Source organism: Rattus norvegicus, assembly GCF_036323735.1.
Source record: "Rattus norvegicus strain BN/NHsdMcwi chromosome Y unlocalized genomic scaffold, GRCr8 chrY_unlocalized_3, whole genome shotgun sequence".
NCBI lineage: Eukaryota > Metazoa > Chordata > Mammalia > Rodentia > Muridae > Rattus > Rattus norvegicus.
This window is the reverse complement of record NW_026947389.1, coordinates 362,769-382,914: the sequence shown is the minus strand read 5'-3', so window position 1 is coordinate 382,914 and position 20,146 is coordinate 362,769. Positions and strand designations below refer to the sequence as shown.

The 20,146-nt window shown below is 38.7% G+C and overlaps 1 long non-coding RNA gene across 1 annotated transcript; it reads right to left on the bottom strand.

Moving 5' to 3' along the window:
* Positions 1-782: 782 nt before the first annotated feature.
* Positions 783-17,807, bottom strand: LOC134484686 (uncharacterized). Its single transcript, XR_010062335.1, has 4 exons — positions 17,675-17,807; positions 6,397-6,523; positions 3,272-3,373; positions 783-912 (listed from the first exon to the last, which is right to left on the bottom strand). It is a non-coding gene; the product is annotated as an uncharacterized LOC134484686 (long non-coding RNA).
* Positions 17,808-20,146: the final 2,339 nt, after the last annotated feature.

The following is a 20,146-nucleotide window of genomic DNA, read 5'->3' as shown; positions in this document are numbered from 1 at the left end:
GTTTCCTTCCTCCCTGCATCCACCACAATATCTATTCTGCTAAATGCATTTTAACACAATATTTAGGAAAAAACACTGAGTAAGTATAGAAAGTATCCCATAAGTATTTGCGGTGGATGTTTAGGCAAGTTATGCACATATTAAATTTTATAGAGGTCAAAATTACTACATATATTGTTAGAAGAGACATTGTCTTCATTACATTTACCATGAAGGAAAAGCATTTATATATTCTATTAAGTTATACAAGGGAAACTGTTAAAAGAGTTATACACATCACACAACTTTATTACTTTTAATGCTCTCTTTATTGCAAATATTTACACAATGAAAAGTACAAAGGCTGAAACTCATGGGAGTGTACTTTGTTTCAAAGTTAAAGTTTATATATACAAGTTAATGACAACAGTCATCTCAGACTCAGAGGCGATAAATACATCAGGGAGTTCTCTATTACTTTACCTGTCTTCTTTCCTTTATTCCTGATGAAGACTCATGTCATTTGCAGCCCCTATTGTGAGAGATGGATCATAAAATGCCTGAGAGTCTACAACCCAGAATCCATCTATAGGAAAGAAAAAAAGACAACATCTCCAAATGATACACGCAATCAAAACTTTCTTGTAGATCTTAATACTTGAAACAAAATGCAAAGAGAAAACCCATTTCCAAGGATATTACAATATACAGGAAATGATAGCTGTAGGAAGCATTCTCAGGGGATTTTAAACATTTGTACCTAAGAATGAAACTGCCTCCATGAAGTTGAAGATTTATTTCTTTGGGAAGAAAGTCAGTTTGCCTCTTAAAAGTTGTGCCATCTGTCCATCACTAGAGCAATGGCCATCTTTATGAATGTGAACAAATAAACACATACCAGTTTTCACTTCTTCAAACAATTTCAAGAAGAACCTGAGAGAGAATGTATAATGTTTTAGAGATACAATACAGGAATTTAAATTAGCCAGCAAAAATATGTTGTTAAAATTTTCTGCCTTCTATTAATAATTTTGACTATTCTTGCTATAAATAAAAAGATGGCTATGTAACATCTACCAATCCCCAAAGCCTGAAACATTGTGAAAACTGTCTTACTCCTCCATAATTTGGTGTCACTCTCATGTAGAGGACCAAGGAACTTTCTGTACTTTAATATATTTGATCCTGGGAGCATGCAAATAAATCTCTCAGTTCCAAGAACAAAGACATGGCCATCCAATGTGACCCATTTGAAACAAAATCTTTCTTCCTAACGTCAATGAACTTTAGCACACTGGTAACAATGCAGAGAGCAATATGATGGAATAATCCTGTAATAATAATAATAATAATAATAATAATAATAATAATAATAATAATAATAATAATAATGGAATAATCCCCTCAAGGGATCACGGAATAAGGATAGTAAATGTTGAGATGTGTTTTTCAAGTGATATTGTATCCAAGAAAGCAAGTTTCAATAGGAAAGACTCCTCACACATGAAAATTACTCAACCTGTCATGGCTTCACAGAGAGAGTTGAGAACCAGAGTGGTCTTTTAGGACAAGAGAAACATTCGCCAACCTCCTTAATATAAAAGCAATCCAGACAGTCTGTGTGAGGATGGTTAGCTTATGCATGACGGACACACACACACACACACACACACACACACAAACACACACACACACATGTAACGCACACAGATACACAGAGAAACACAGTAAAAGACACAGACAGACAAACTGACATACACACAGACACAGACAGACACAGACAAACACACAGACACAGACACACACACACATACACAAACACACAGACACATACTCATATACACACATAGAGAGACACAAAAACACATACAGACACACACAGAGACACACACACATACACACACATATACACAAATACAGACACACAGACGATAACCAATATACAGATACACACACACACACACACACACACACACAAACACACATACAAACAAACACACACACAGACATACACTCATCTCTTGTCTCCTTCCTAGAGTGTCCAGGTGCACAACAGGTGTGAAAGGATGGAGTGGACCCAGGAAACATTCAGCCAGCAGAAGATTGGTCTGCGTGAAAGTGAATTATGGTTTCTTCCAAGGATTTCAGTGTCACAGTTCTGTTAGAAGGTATTCAGGGACACACTATCATTGTGTGTATAATTTCTCAGGGTGAACAACGACGGCTAACCAAACCTTAGAGTGCAGCAAGGGTTTTCCTGTGCATTTACATCAGTTTCAGGTTTAAGGTACCAGGAAGCCCTCATTTGCTATATCTTTATAATCTCTTTCCCAGCATCAGTCTGTTGTTCAGGGATCTCCATTTTACCTCCTCAGAAATTGACTCCACTGAATGTGCCCCATCCCCGACCCTGAAGTCCTACTTGCTCGATTTCAAAGGATTGCAGGTTCGTACTCTGCATTCTCTGTCAGATTAAATCCTCAGGAACGTGGCCCTCTAGACACCATGAATTAATCAGTGTTTTCATCGAGTTTCCACATTAACTCGTATGTTCCCTATTTCTGGCTGTTTCTCTCTGCACCGCGCTTTCCCTCCATCTTCCCCGCTGACCCTCCGCTTCTGTCCTCAGTCGCCGTCACTCACTCACAGAATCTGTTCAACTTTTCCTTTCAGATAGGTCTATGCTTTTCCCCTCACGGGCCTTCTCCTTTCCTTTGTTCTCTCTGCATTTGTGGATTGTAGATATAATATGATTAATCGCACAGCTGATACTATGCATAGGTAAAGGCCTTCCATGTTAGTGTCTCTAGGTCTCAGTTCCCTCTTGGGCTGATTTTTTTTCTAGTTTCATCTATTTTCTCTTAAGCTTCATGATATCATGCCTCGACCACAATGATGTCATTCACCCACCCCTATGATATCATGCCCCAAACCTATGATGTCATGCCAAACCCCCATGATGCCATGCCCCCGTCCCCATGATGTCATGCCTTTGCCCCTTGCTAAAGTGTTTGTACATATTCACCAGGTAACATTCTTAATGCTGCCCTGTCAACCACACTCCTCCAGGCTCCCACCATTTATAGTACCTCCTCCTATCCTCTCCCATTCTACACTGAATGAGCAGAGGACCACTCTGGGTACATCCCCTCCTCGGGCACATCAAGTCTGTGCAAGACTAGATTCATTGTCTCCCATCAGGTCCTGAAAACGCAGCCCGGATAGGAGAACAGGATCCACAGACAGGCAACGGGTTTAGTGATCCCACGTGGTGACTATTGTGCTTCTCTACCTCTCTCAGTCCTTCCTTCAGTTCTTCAGTGAGACTCACTGAGCTCCATCTGATATTTGACCGTGCGCGTCTGCTTCAGTGTCAGTCGTCCCTTGGTGGAGCCTCGCAGAGGAAAATAAACATAAAATGCAAACATAAGAAAGGACCATTAATAATGTCAGTGTTTGTGGTTTGCTCATAGGATAAGTCTCACATCCGGCCACTTATCCTTTGGCCATTCCCTCATTTCCTCTTCCATCTCTGTCCTTGTGTTTCCTATAGAGGGGGCAATTTCTGGGTCAAAATTTTGGGGCTGGGTTTGGGTCCTTATCCTTCCACCTTGGGTCCTCTGTGGCTACAGAAAGTGACCATTTCAGTATCTGTATCCCCACTGTTACGAGTCTCAGCTAAAGTCACCCTCATGGACACCAGTGTAGCCTCACCAATCCCAGATTGCTGGTAAATCATAGATATAGCACCCACCCTGGACTATCACTGATTTCAGTTTATTCTCTTGGCCCTCTTTCCCTCTTGCTAGTCTCTCCCAAGAAATGATTCTCAAACCACATTTCCCTTCCCATCCCCTTAGGCACCCAATCCTTTCCTTCCATCTGCCTCCTCTAATTAGTTTATTCCTTCTTCTGAGTGAAATTCAAGCATTTTTCTTTGCCCTTTCTCCTTGTTTATCCTCTTTGGTTCCGTAAATCTTAGTGTCAGAGGAAGAATGAAGAGGATGAAGAGATACAAAATGGGGAGGAAGCTGGCCTTCTATCTTGGTATAAAAAACAGGGAAGAAATACATGGTCCTTTTGAAAGCTCAGTTAGTCCTTGGTAAGGGTTGAGTGGTATCGCTGAAGAGATAGCCTTGATCTGAGCATTCTACATAAGGGACTAAGGAACTGTGAGGCTCTCAGAAGCAAATGAACTTCCCTGTTCTTATGGTTCCTGGAAATTAGAGAGTTTATATCCTTCATTCCTTTATTCCAAAACCCAAGTGTTGTGAAGGGCACGGTTGTTTTCCTGAGAGGTCATGACCTTTACTCTTCTTTTCTTTCTTTTCTTTTTTTCTTTTTTTTTTAACTTGACTATTTCTTATATACATTTCGATTGTTATTCCCTTTTCCGGTTTCTGGCAAACATCCCCCTAACCCCTCCCCCTCCCCTTCTACATGGGTGTTCCCCTCCCCATCTTTCCTCCATTGCAGCCCACCCCCCAACAATCTAGTTCACTGGGGGATCAATATAAGCAGGACCCGGGGCTTCCTCTCTTTTTTTCATGAAGAAAAGGTCCTAAGGAAGAAGGGAAAAACAAGTATTGTGTCCCTAACTCACGGTAAACTCCTCCATGCTTTGGATACCTATAGTGAAGTTTGGGTCTGACACTGATATTTGAGAGAGAGAAGTGATTCTAGTGGAGACTTCAATAACTCAGTCGTTCCACTACTATTACTCTGACTACCACTTCAGATTTCCGAGATGTTTCTATATATACATTTTGAATATTATTTCCCTTCCCAGTTTCCTGCACATAAGATTCCTAACTTTTCCATTTCCTTCTACTCTAACCAACCTTTCTGCCTCATGATATTGCCTTGAACTGGGAGACAAACTAGGGATGACAAGAGCTTCTCTTTCCAATGTTGCCGAAAAAGGCCATCCTCTGCAACATATGCATTTGTATCCATAAGTCAGTCCATGTACTTTCTATGTACATTGGTCTAGTATTAAAAAGCTCTGGTTCACTGGCATCGTTGTTCTTATGGGGTTGAAAGCACCTTCAGCTCTTCTAATCCTTTTTCAAAATTTACCAACAAGAGGTCCGTTTTCAGATCACTGGTTTGCTACTAGCATTCACTTCTGTATTTGACATGCTGTATCTGTGTCTCTCAGTAAATATCTGTACCCAGTTCCTTGCAGAATGTATTTCCTACCTTCATCAATCTTATCTAGTTTTTTTGTCTGATGTATACATATGTACTTTGGTTCCTCTTAAACCTATGAAGTTAATTGGAAAGTTAACATGGATTCTGAACAACTATGTCAAGAATATAGAATTCAAAAATGACAATTTCAAAGAGACTCCCCCTGTTTTTATGAACCTACTGAAGTAGACTTTATTTTTTCTCCTTTTTTCGGAGCTGGGAACTGAACCCAGGGCCTTGTATTGCTAGGCAAGCGCTCTACCACTGAGCTAAATCCCCAACCCTGAAGCAGACGTATAACTGGTCCTCAAGCCATCCTTTTCCCTGCATATCACATGGTATGTTATGTTTGGCCTGAAGAAAGAATCATTTAAATCATCCTAAACCCTCATGTCTGGCCATGGGAACATTGGAAGCTAGATAGGGTAGTACAGATATCAAATGGGACAAGAAACAGAATTCAATAGTCCATGTTGTCCTTTGCTTTCCTGATGTCTCGTAATTTTTCGATAAAATAAGAATTTGGGAGATTAGCATTTGAAGTAAGTACACAGAATTTACACTATTATAGTTACTATATAGCTGGGCCCCATTTGTGACCATATCATTGCAGAAAATGGTATTGAAAACAGAATTTTTGTGTGTATTGAGAAATATTTACAAAGTCCCCTAACAAGGAATTTACAATAAGAAATTGAAATACAGGATATTTAAGTTCTTTTTATTTCCAGAGCTGGTAAGAGCACCAGTGGAAGGGGAAGCCCTGGGTCCTGCTAAGATTGAACCCCCAGTGAACTAGATTGTTGGGGGGATGGCGGCAATGGGGTGAGGATGGGAAGGGGAGCACCCATTAAGAAGGGTAGGGGGGAGGGGGATGTTTGCCCGGAAACCGGAAAAGGGAATAACACTGGAAATTTATACAAGAAATACTCAAGTTAATAAAAAAAAAGAAATTGAAATACAATATTCATTCAATTTTACGTCTGTAGGGAAAATACTGGTCATTGGGAAACAGAGAAAACCTAGAAAATTCAACTGTATGTCACAAGAATGAACCTAGGAATAAAAGTATTATCTAGGAGAATCTCCTACTCTCCATGTTCCTAAATCTTTTTCAACCATGTCAAGCGCCACAGCATGTAACCACTAGTGAAGCAGCGAGAAGTCTCTAGCTTTAGAGAGAAGGAATATATAATGGTTTCCACTGTGTCACAGGAGACATACCTTTAAAGTGCAAACTTGAATCTTGTCAATGTAAGGAAAGTTGTTCATCAGGTAGTCCATGAGAGTTTTCAGTGACATCATCATTAGGCATCATGACCTTCACTCTTTTTGTCAAGTATAAAAGGTCCTAAGGAAGAAGTGAAAAAGAAGTATCTAGCTCGGAGTAAAGTCCTCCATGCTTTGGATACCTATAATGCAGTTTGTGTCTGACACTGATATCTGGGAAAGGGAAGTACTTGTAGTTGAGACTTCATCATCTCAGTCTTTCCACTTGTATTATTCTGAATAACACTTCAGATTTCTGCATGAATATGTCTTACTTGGCAACTCTCTTTCTTTTATATCATTCTTTTTTTTATTTTTTACCAAAATTTGATTTTTTAACTGAATGTTTCTATACTTACTTTTAAAATATTATTTCTTTTCCCAGTTTCCTGCCCATAAGGTTACTACCCAATCCAGTTCCTTCTTTCAAATCAGCCTTTCTGCCGCAATGCATTCCCTTGAACTTGGAGACAAAGTAGGGAATACAAGGGCTTCTCTTTCCAATGTTGCCCAAAATGGCCATCTTCTGCCACTTATGCATTTGAAGGCATAGGTTAGTCCATGTACTTTCTTTTTATATTGGTCTATTATGAGAAAGCGCTGGTTCACTGGCATTGTTGTTCTTCTAGTGTTGAAAGCACCTCAGCTCTTCGAATCCTTTTTCAAAATTTACCAACAAGAGGTCCGTTTTCAGATCTCTGGTTTGGTCCCAGCATTCACTTCTGTATTTGACATGCTGTATCTGTGTCTCTCAGTAAATATTTATATCTGGCTCCTGGCAGAATGCACTTCTTACCTTCATCATTCCTATCTAGTTTGGTTGTCTGAAGAGTACAAATATAGATTTGGTGTAACCCTAACCCTAACCCTAACCCTAACCCTAACCCTAACCCTAACCCTAACCCTAACCCTAACCCTAACCCTAACCCTAACCCTACCCTAACCCTAACCCTAACCCTAACCCTAACCCTAACCCTAACCCTAACCCTAACCCTAACCCTAACCCTAACCCTACCCTAACCCTAACCCTAACCCTAACCCTAACCCTAACCCTAACCATAACCCTAACCCTAACCCTAACCCTAACCCTAACCCAAACCATAACCCTAACCCTAACCCTAACCCTAACCCTTACACCTCTTTCGTCAAGTGGAATGTTCACATGGATTTTGCCCAACTATGTCAAGAATGTAGAACTAAAAAATGCCAATGCAAATAGACTCCGCCCTGTTTTTATGAACCTATTGAAGTAGTCGTATAACTGCTCCTCAAGCCATTCTTCTTCCTGCCCATCATCTGGTATCTTACTTTTGGTTTTAATAAAGAATCATGGTAAAACATCCTAAACCCTCAAGTCTGACCATGGGAACACTGGAAGACAGATCGTGTAGTACTGATATCAAATGGGACTAGATAACCAAATCCAATAACACATGATGTCCTTTGCTTTCCTGATGTCTGGTAATTTTTTGTTAAAATAAGGATTTGGGAGTTTATCATTTGAAGGATGTACACAGTATTTAAACTGTTATGCTCACTCTATAGCTGGGCACCCTTTGTGACCAAAATCATTGCAGAAAATGGAATTGGAAAACAGAATTATCGAGTACACATTGAGGAATATTTACAACATCCCCTGTCAAGGAATTAACCATAAGGAATTGAAATACAATATTCATTCAATTAAAGGTCTGTAGGGAAAATACTGGCCTTTGGCAGACAGAGAAAACAGAGAAAATTGAACTGTATATCACAGGAATGAAACTGGGAATAAAAATATTATCTAGAATTATCTCCTACACTCCATGTTCCTAAATCTTTTCTACCCATGCCAAGTCCCTGTCTAATTTTCTCCATTGAAAGCATGTAACCACTAGTGAAGCAGAGAGAAGTCTCTAGCTTTAGAGAGATGGGTTATGTATAGGTTTTTATTGTGTAACAGGAGACATACCAGGAAAGTGCAAACTCGAATCTGGTCAATGTAAGGAAAGGTGTTCAGCAGGTAGGCTATTGCAATTCTCACTGATATCATCATTAGGCCTTCCCTGAAAAAGCTCTTTTATCCTGCAGAGGCCTAGCTTCTTTTGTGATGTCATGAGTGTTGTCCTGACTGCAATTGAATTGATGATATTCCTTCAGTACCTCTAGGGTTTACTAATTCGCTCCAAATTCAGAGTAAAGAGCCATTTGCAAGGGAGAACAAAGAGGAAGATGATATCAGAGATGGGGAGGAGGAAGCTGCCCTTCTGTCTTTGTATAAAAAATGTAAGAAATATGTGGTCTATAGGGAAGCTCGGTGAGTCCTGCGCAGGTGTTTAGTGGATTCGCTGAAGAGATATCCTTGACCTGAGCCTTCCACATATGGGTATTAGTAGTTGGGAGCCTCTCAGAAGCATCTGGACTTCCCTGCTTGTTATGGTTCCTGGACATCAGAGAGTTTATACCATTAATTTCTTACAAAATTCAAGAGTTAGGAAGGGAATAGTTGTTTACCTGAGTGCTCATGACACTTATTCTTTTTGTCACAGATGAAAAAGTTTCTAAGGAAAAGGGAAATGCAGGTATTGTGTCCTCAGCTCACAGTAAATTACTCCATGATGTGGATTCATTTAGTGCAGTTTGTGTCTGACCCTGTTATCTGGGAGAGAGAAGTGATCCTATTCGCCACTTCATTGTCCCCGTCTTTTCACTAGTATTTCTCTGCCTACCATTCCCTGTCAATGACTTTTTAGATTTCTGAGTCAATAGGTGTTATTAGTTGATTGTACTCTTTTCTTTAATTTCTTTCATTTTTTTATTTTTTACCATATTTTATTCCTTATTATTAATTGGATATTTCTATATTTATATTGAAATATTATTTTGTTTCCCAGTTTCCTGCCCATAAGATCCCTAACCATGCTCCTGCTCTTGTTCCATTATGCCCCAAACTGCCCCTTTACGTTCCAATGAACTGTGAGTCTAACCCAGGGAGAACAAATGGGTTGTCCTTCCATTGATGCTTAAGGAGGACTTAACCAGCCATAGTTGTGTCTGTGTACCTACATTGAATATTGGTTTAGTACCAGAGAGCACTGATTCATTTGCATTGTTGTTCATATGAGGTTAAAGCCCCTTCACCTCTTGTAATACTTCCCCAAAATCTACCAACAAGAGGTCCATTTTAAGTTCACTGGTTTGCCACTAGCACTCATTTATGAATTTTTTCTAAGGAAAGATCTATATCTGGTTACTGACAGAATGCACTTCTTAGCTTCATCAATATTATCAAGTTTTTGTGGCATTCATATATATATATATATATATATATATATATATATATATATATATATATATATATATATATATATATATACATACATACAGTTCGATGGCTCCTGCAGTGAGGAAGTAAGGACGAATTTTAACATGGATTCTGCTCAACTAGGTCAAGAATGTAGAAGCTGGGTAGGAGATTTGGCTCAGTGGAAGAGCGCTTGTCTAGTAAGCCCAAGGACCTGTGTTCGGTCCCCAGCTCTGAAAGAAAAAAAAAGAAGAATGTAGAAAACACAAATGAAAATGGCAAATAGAGTCTCTCCTTTTCTTATGAACCTCCTGAAGTACAGTGTTCCCTGGACTTCAGTCATTCTTCTCCCTGCCCATCCTCCTGAATCTTCTGTTTGGCCTGAAGAGTGAATCATGGAAAAGCATCCAAAACCCTCAAATCTGTCACTGGGACACTGGAAGGTTGATACTGTAGTACTGATATCAAAAAGGTCTAGAGAAACAAATTTGTTACTCCATGTGGTCCTTTGATTTACTGATGTCTGAAAAATTTTTGAAATAAATAAGGATTTGGGAGTTTACTATTTGAAGTAGGTACACAATATTTACACTGTTTTACTCACTCTGTACCTATGCCCTTTTTTGCCAAAATCATTGCAAAAAATTGAATTGGAAAACAATTTTTGAGTACACATTCAGGAATATATATTTCCCCTCTCAAGGAATGTAGAAAAAATATTAATACAATATTTCATCAATTGAAGGTCTGTAGGGAAAATACTTGCCTTAGAGAAACAGAGAAAACCTGGGAAATTGAAGTGTATGTCACAGGAATGGACCTGGGAATAAAATTATTATTCAAAGAATCTCCTCTTCTCCATGTTCCTAGACCTTTTCTCCCATTCCAAGTCCCTGACTAACTTTCTCCATTCAGACAACGTAACCACTAATGAAGCAAAGAGAAGTATCTAGCTTTAGAGAGATGTAGTATGTAAAGTTTTCCACTGTGTCTCAGGAGAAACTCCTTGAAAAGCCACTTTCGAATCTGTTCAATGTAAGGAAAGCTGTTTAGCAGGTAGTCCATGCAGCTCTCAGTGACATCACCATTAGGCCATGCCTGAAAAATCTCTTCTATCCTGGAGATCCCTATCTTCTTCTGTGATGTCACAAGTGTTGTTGTGTCTGCAACTGCCTCTCAGATATTCCTTCAGTACCTCTAGGGTTTACTAATTGGTCTCTAATTCAGAGTCAATAGCCATTTGGGAGTGAGAAGAAAGAGGGTAAAAAGAACAGTGATGGGGAGAAAGAAGTTGGCCTTCTGTATTTGTCTAAAAAAGGAAGAAACACTTGGTCCATTGGAAAGCTCAGTGTTTCCTGGTTAGGGGTTGAGTGGGTTTGCTGAAGAGATATCCTCTATCTCAGCCTTCAACATATAGGACTTAAGAACTGAGAGTCTCCCAGAAAAATCTGGACTTCCCTGCTCCTTGAAATCAGAGAGTTTATATCATTAATTTCTTTATTCCAAAAGCAAAGTGTTGGAAAGGGCACAGTTGTTTCCTGAGAGCTCATGGCTTTTATAACTTTTCCGAGAAGAGAAAGATCCTAAGGAAGGAGGGAAAGACAAGTATTGTGTCCTCAGCTCAGAGGACACTCCTCCTTGCTTTGGATTCCTATAGTGCAGTATGTGTTAGACAGTGATATCTGGGAGAGAGAAGTGCTTCTATTTGAGACTTCATCATCTCAGTCTTTCCACTAGTATTACTCTGACTACCATTCCCTGAAAGTTACCCTTTAGATTTCTGAGTCAATAGGTGTGATTTGATTGCAGTTAACTTTTCTTTTTCTCTCTCTTTTTTATTTTTTAGCAATATTTATTACTTTTTCTAATTGTATATTTTTATATTTACATTTCAAATATTATTTCCCAGGTTCCTGTCCATGAGATTCCTAAGCAGTGCCACTAACCTACTTCTATAACCCCCGTTACTGCACGTTGACATTCCCTTGAACTTGTAGTCAAACCTAAGGAGCAGGAAGGGCATCTCCTTCCATTGCAGCCCAACAAGGCCATCCTCTGCTACCTATGCAGTTGGAGCCATAGGTCTGTCCGTACACAGTCTTTGAATATTGGTTTAGTACCAGAAAGCTCTGCTTAGTTGAATTGTTGTTCTTATGGGGTTGAAAGTCCATTCAGTTCTTGTAATCTTTTCTAAACATCTACAAACACGAGGTCCATTTTCAGTTCTCTGGTTTTCCACTAGCACTCACTTCTGTATTTGACATGATCTAGCTGTGTCTATCAGTAAAGATCTATGTCCAGTTGCTGGCAGCATTCTCTTCTTAGCTTCAACAATCCATCTAGTTTTGGTGCCAGATATATATATATATATATATATATATATATATATATATATATATATATATATATATATATATATATATATATACTTTTGGTGGTTTCTACTACTAAGAATTTTGATGGAAGATATACTTAGATTCTGTGTAACTAGGTCAAGAATATAGGATTCACAAATGACAATGCCAAATATACTCCCTCCTGTTCTTATAACCTATGGAAGTTGAGGTTTCACTGGACCTCAAGCCAATCTTCTTGCTGACCATCCCCCAGAAACTGATGTTTGGCCTGAAGAAAGAATCGTGTTAATACATCCAAAACCCTCAAGTCTTGCCCTGGGACCACAGGCAGGTCAATATTAGAGAATTGATCTAAAAGAACTACAAAACCGCATTCTATAGTCCATGTTGTCCTTTGCTTAACTGATGTCTGGTAATTTATGGACAAAATAAGTATTTGGAAGTTCAACATTTGAAAAAGGTACACAATATTTACACTGTTATATTCACTCTGTAACTGGGCCCAATTTGTAGCCAAATTTATTGCAAAAAATCGAATTGGAAAAATGAAAATTTTGAGTACACATGCAGGAACATATATAATGTCCCCTATCAATGAATGTAAAATCAAAAAATGTAGGACAATTTTCACTCAATTAAAGGTCTGTAGGGAAAATACTGGCACCTGGGAAACAGAGAACACCTTGGGAATTGAACTTTATGTCACGGGATTGGACCTGGGAATAAAATTAATCTTCAGAAGAATCTCCTTCTCTCTGAGTTCCTAGATCTTTCTCAGCCCTTGACTAGCTTTCTCCATTCAGATCATGTAACCACTAGTGAAGCAGAGAGAAGTCTGTAACTTTAAAGAGATGTAGCAAATAAAAGTTTCTACTGTGTCACAGGAGACACGCCCGGAAAGGACACCCTTGAATCTGGTCAATATAAGGAAAGCTGTTCAGCAGGTAGCCATGTCAGTTCTAAGTGACATCATCATTAGGCAATGCCTGAAAAAGCTCTTGTATCCTGGAGAGCCCTAGTTTCTTCTGTGATGTCACAAGTGTCGTCTTGACAGCAAATGCCTCACAGATATTCCTTCCTTATATCTAGGGTTTGCTAATTGGCCTATAATTCAGAGTAAACAGCCATTTTGGAGGGAGAACAAATAGGATGAAGAGATCAGAGATGTGGAAAAGGAAGCTGGGCTTCTGTCTTGGTATAAAAGGAAAGAAGAAATATGTGGTTCTTGGGAAAACACCCTGGGAAGATGGCTTTAGTTCTTTTGTTCTCTAGGTGCACCAAGCTCTTGGAGAAATTGCTGAACATCCTAAAGACCTTTGGGCCGACGGTTAAGTTTCTAGATACCCCTTTTTAGATTTCGATGGTCCTGGGGATTGCATGACTGATGGTAAATGTTTCCCAGGAAGAGTTTGAGAGTCAGACTGATTTTTAGATGTTTTAGAAGACATGGAATTTTTCTGATATAAAATAATTTTCTGCATATCCATTAATAAAAAGGACACTAACTGGCAAGCCCCAACACAAGGAGGCAAGTAAAATCATAGATAAAGCAAGAAATTAATCTTTACAACAAAAGAAACAGAAGCACACAAGCATAAACTAACCTCCAATTATGAAAATAAGAGAAAGTGACCATCACTAATCCTTAATATCTCTCAACTTCAATGGACTCAATTCCCCACTAAGAAGACCCATGCTCTCTCTTCCACATGGAGGTAATCTCTACAAGGTCCCTCTACACACTCCCGGCATTTTACTGAGTCCTGATAGTCTCATACCTCTCAGGTCTCTGGAATATTCTAGAGCCACCAACTACCTCCAACATTTTAGCTCCTGAGATTGCTTGTTTCCATTAATTCTGCTGAAACTCAGGGTGTCAGTCTTACTCCCCACCAATAACTGACCATGTTCCCCTCTTTCCCTTACTGTCTCCTTTCTCACCCAGGTCCCTCACTCTTCCCTCCTGAGGTTCATTTCTTCTCCCTCTCTAGTGGGATTGAGACTCTTCACTTTGGCTGTTCAACTTGTTAAACTTTTATTATTTCTTTTATAAATATTAGATATTTTTGTTTACATTTCAAATATTATTCACTTTCCCAGTTTTCCAGTCATAAGACTCCTATCCTTTCCCCAACCAGTTCTTCTATAAAGGTGTTCCCCCTCACCAACCACTCCTTTCCCAGCACACCCTGACATTCCCCTACACTGGGGTACTAGCTTTGGTAGGTTAAGAGCTTCTCCCCCCATTGATGTCCAACAAGGCTACATATGCAGCTGCAGACATAGTTCTGTCTATGTACACTCTTTGAATATTGTTTTAGTACCAAAAAGCTATGGGTCATTGGTATCGTTGTTTTTATGGGATTGAAAGCCCATTCACTTCTGGTAATCCTTTCTCCAAATTTACTAACAAGAGATTCGTTTACATTCCACTGGTCTGCCAATAACCTTCATTTCTATAATCGGCAGGCTCTACCTGTGTCTCTCAGGAAAGATCTATATCTGTTTCCTGGCAGCATGCACTTCTTAGCATCATCAATCTTATGTAGTTTGTGGCAGATCTATCTATCTATCTATCTATCTATCTATCTATCTATCTATCTATCTATCTATTTATCTATCTCTATCATATATATATATATATACATATACATACTTATACATATATACATACACACACACACATATATATACATATACATATATATATATATATATATATATATATATATATATATATATATGTATTTATGTATATATTTGGTGGCTCCTACAGCTATGTGGTTAGTTGGAATTTTAGGATAGATTCTGTGCAACTAGTTCAAAAATGTAGAATTAGCAAAGGCCAATGCCAATCAGACTCCCTCCTGTTATTTTTGAACCTACTGAAGTTGAGGTATCTCTGGACATCAAGACATTCTTCTTCCTGCCCATCCTGCTGAGTCTTGTGTTTGGCCTGAATAAAGAATCATGGTAAAACCTCCAAAACCCTTAAGTTTGGCCCTGGGAACAGGAAGGTAGATATTATAGAACTGACATCTAATGGGACTAGACATCCACATTCTATAATCTATGATGTCCTTTTGCTTTAATGCTGTCTCCTAATTTTTGGATAAAATAAGGATTTTGGACTTCATCATTTCAAGTAGGTATACAATATTTACACTGTTATATTCACTCTATATATTGGCATGCTTTGTTGCTTATTAATTGCAGAAATGGAATTGCAAAACAGAATTTTTGTGTACACAATCTGGAATATATATATATAAAGTCTCCTATAAGGAAAGTACAATACGAAAATGAAATACAATACTCAATCAATTAAAGGTCTGGAGGGAAAATACTGGCCTTTGGGAAACAAAGAAAACCTAGGAAATTGAAGTGTATGTCACAGGAATGGACCTTGGAATAGAATTATTATCCAGAATAATCTCCTCCACTCCATGTTCCTAGACTTTTTCTACCCATGCCAAATGCCTGATTAACTTTCTCCATTCAGAGCATGAAACCATTAATGAAGGAAAAAAACTCACTAGGTTTGGAGATGGAATACATAAAGGTTTCCCCTGTGTTACAGGAGAGATACCTGGAAAAGGCACTCTCAAATCTGGTCAATGTAAGGAAATCTGTTCAGAAGGCAGGCCATGGCAGTTCTCAGAGACATCATCATTAGGCCCTGCCTGAAAAATATCTTGCAACCTGGAGATCCCTATCTTCTTCTGTGTTGTCACAAGTGTTGTCGTGACTGCAATTGCCTCTCATATATTCCTTCAGTACCTCTAGTACTTACTAATTGGCCTCTAATTCAGAGTAAACAGCCATTTGGGAGGGAGAATAAAAAGGATGAAAAGATCAGATATGTGGGGAATGAAGAAAGCTGGCCATCTGTCTTGGTACAGAAAAGGAAGGAATACATGGTCCTCGGTATAGCTCAGTGAGTACTTGGTAGTGATTTAGTGGGAATGCTAAAGAGATAGCCTTTATCTGAGCCTCCCACCTATGGGAATCAGGAGATGGGATCCTCTCAGAAGAATCTGGACTTCCCTGTTTTTATGGTTCCTGGAAATCAGAGAGTTTATATCATTAATTTCTTTATTCCAAAAGTCAAGTGTTGGGAAGGGCACAGTTGTTTTCCTGAGAGCTCATGACCTTTACTCTTTTTGATAAGAAGAAACATGTCCTAAGGTAAAAGGGAGAGACAGGTATTGTGTCCCTAGCTCAGAGTAAATTCCTCCATGTTTTGGATATCTATAGTGCAGTCTGGGAAGCAGCAGTGCTATTAGTTGAGATTTCATCATCTCATTCTTTCCACTAATATTTCCACTGATTACCAGTTTACTTCTCTGAGTCACTAGGTATGATTAGCTGTCAGTTTTCTCTTCGTTTATTCCTTTCATTTTTTTATGTTTTAGCTTTATTTGTATTGATTTTTTTAACTTGATGTTTCTATATTAACATTTAATGTTATTTTGTTTCCCATTTAACTGCCCATAAGATTCCTACCCATATCCTTCCCCTTCTACTTTAACCCCTCTGACTGTGCATTCACATTCCCTTGAACTGGGAGACAAACCTAGAGTGGGCCAATAGCTTCTGCCTCCATTTGTGATGAACAAGGTCATCCTCTGCCACATGCAGTTTGAACCATAGCTCTGTCCATCTACATTCATTGAATATTGGTCTAGTACCAGAAAGCTCTGGGTCATTGACATTGTTGTTCTTATGGGATTGAAAGCTCCTTCACCTCTTGAATTCCTTTCTCAAAATCTGCCAACAAGAGGTCTGTTTCAGTTCACTGATTTGCCACTAGCATTAACTTCTGTAGTTGACATGATCTACCTGTGTCTCTCAGGAAATATCTATATCAGGTTGCTGGCAGAAGGCACTTTTTAGCTACATCAATATTATCTAGTTTTGGTGGCTGATGTATATATATATACTTTTGTGGCTCCTACAGCTATGTGGTTAGGTGGAATTGTGACACGGATTCTGAGCAAGTAGGTCAAGAATGTGGAGTTCAGAAATGACAGTGCCAAATAGACTCCCTCAAGTTATTATGAACCTATTGAAGTTGAGGTTTCACTGGTCCTCAAGCCATCCTTCTTTCTGCCCATCCTCCGATATCTTATGTTTGGCTTTCAGTGAGAATCATTGTAAAACATCCAACACTCAAGTCTAGCAATGGGAGCACAGGAAAGTAGATAGTATAGTACTGATATCAAATAGGACTAGAGAACTGAATTCTATAGTCATTATGTCATTTGCTTTGCTGAAAATAAAACTGGAAACAGAATTTTTGAGTACACATACAGGAATATTAATAAAATCTCTTATCATGGAATGGACAATGAGAAAGTGAAATACAATATTCATTCAATTAAGGTCTGTAGGCAAAATACTGGCCTTTGGAAATAGAGGAAACCTGGGATATTGAACTCTATGTCACAGGAATGAACCTGGGAATAAAATATTATCTATAAGAATCTTCTTCTCTCTATGTTGCTAAATCTTTTCTAGCCATGCTAAACCCCTAACTAACTTTGTCCATTGAGAGCATGTAAACCCTAATGAAACAAAGAGAAGTCTCTACCTTTAGAGAGATTTAGTATGTAAAGGTTTCCACTCTTAAACAGGAGACTCTTCTGAAAGTGTCACCCTCAAATCTGGTCAATGTAAGGAAATCTGTACAGCAGGTAGTCTACGGCAGTTCTCAGTGACATCATCATTAGGCCCTCCTTGAAAAATCTCTTGTATTCTGGAAGCCCGAGCTTCTTCTGTGATGTCACAAGTGTTGTCCTGACTGCAACTTCCTCTTAGATATCCCTTCAGTACATCTAGGGTTTATTAATTGTCCTTTAATGCATTGTATACAGCAATTTGGGAGGGAGAAACAGAGGATGAAGTTATCAGACATGGGGAATATGAAGCTGGCCTTCTGTCTTGGTATAAAAATGGAAGAAATACGTGGTCAGTGGGAAAGGTCCTTGAGTCTTGGGTAGAGGTCGGGTAGGTTCACTGAAGATATAGCCTTGATCTGAGATTTCCACATATGGAATCAGGAGCTCGGAGTCTCTCAGAAGCATCTGACATGCTTCTCAGAAGATCTGAAAAATAACTTGTTATTTTTCTTGGAAGTCAGATACTATATATAATTCATTTCTTCATCCCAAAAGCCAGGTGTTGGGAAGGGCACTATAATTTTTCCTGAGAGCTCATAGCTTTTATCGTTTTACCTTGAAGGAAAACGTCCTAAGGAAGAAAGATAAGTCAAGTATTGTGTCCTCAGCACAGAGAAAACACCTCCATGCATTGAATTCTAATAATGTAGTTTGTGTCTGTCACTAATATCTGGGAGGAACAAGTGATTCTAGATGAGACTTCATCATATCAGTCTTTCCACTAGTATTACTCTGAATACCATTACCTGACAGTAACCCCTTAAAATTCTGAGTCAATAGTTGTGATTAACCGGAAGATTTCTTTTCTTTTATTTCTTTCATAATTTTTTTTTATTTTTAACAAATTTTATTGCTTTTTTAATGGATATTTCTAAATTTACATTTAAAATATTAATTCCTTTCCCAGTTTCCTGACTATAATATCTCTTACCAGTCCCCTTAACCTTTTCATTATAACCCCTCTTTCTGCCACTGGACATTCACTTGAACTGGGAGTCAAACCTAGACAGGACCAAGGGTTCTATTTCCATTGTTACCCAACAAGGCCATCCTCTACAACATATGCAGTTGGAGACATAGGTCTGTTCATGTACATTCTTTGAATATTGGTCTACTACTAGAAAGCTCTGTTTCATTGGCATTGTTGTTCTTACAGGGTTAAAAGCACCTTCAACTCTTCTAATCCTTTCTCAACATCTACCAAAATAAGTCTGTTTTCAGTTCACTGGTTTGACACTATTGTTCATGTTGTGGTTTGCCCTGAAGTTATCTGTGTTTGATGCTAATTCCACTGCCCCAAGGTCAGCTGCATAGTCCTGTACTCAGAACTAAGGTTACTTCAGCAGAACCACGACTCCATTGAATTTGTAAAGTATATGTGAGTGTCAGGAACAAGATAGAAGGAGGGTTATCATGGGAGGAGAAGGCAGAATGAGCGAGAGAGAAGTTTGAAGGGAGAGGAGGAGACTAGAGGAAAAAAAAGAGTGAAAGGAAGATGACAGAGTGAGAAGCAATGTTAGGAGAATTTAAGATTGTGCTCTGTGTAATTACACGTCATTATTAATGTTCCTAAGGAATGGATGGTACCTGGTTTGTATGTTTAAGTGGACAATTATATCGAATCAACTGGATCAAAGAGTATTGTGTTGTGTGTTTTTTATGTGAGGGTTTGAGTATTGGAAAATGTGCGGTGGCATGAAACATTGCGCAGCCGAGGAGTGAGGTGTTTCTGCCAAGATATCTAGCAGAGAATCTGAGACACTTTGGTGCCAGAGTTAGCAGGGTAAAAGAAAATTTATTTTTTATTTTTATATTTTACAAGAACACATTCACTTCTGTATGTAATATGCTCTAGCTGTGTCTCTCAGGAAATATCAATATCTGGTTCCTGGCAGAATGCACTTCTTAGCTTCATCAAACTTACCTAATTTTTGTGATATATATACCCTTTGGGTGGATCCTACCGCTACGTGGATTTTCACATGGATTCTGCACAACTAAGTCAAGAGTGTAAAATCCACAAAGGACAATAACAAATAGACTCCCTCCTGTTCTTGTGAACATATTGATGTTGAGGTTTCCCTGGAGCTCAAGCCATACCTCTCCCTGTCTTCGTCTAGGATCTTATTATTCCTGAAGAATGAATCATAGTATAAGATCCACAACATTCAAGTCTGGCCACGGGAACACCGTATGGTAGATAAAGCAGAACTGATATCAAATAGTTAGAGAACTGTATTCTATAGTTCATGTTGTCCTCTGCTTTACTGATGTCTGGTAATTTTGGGATTAAATAGGGATTTAGGTGTTTATCATTTCAAGTAGGTACATAATATTTGGACTGTTATATTCATTCTATAGCTGGACAACATTTGTTGCCAAAA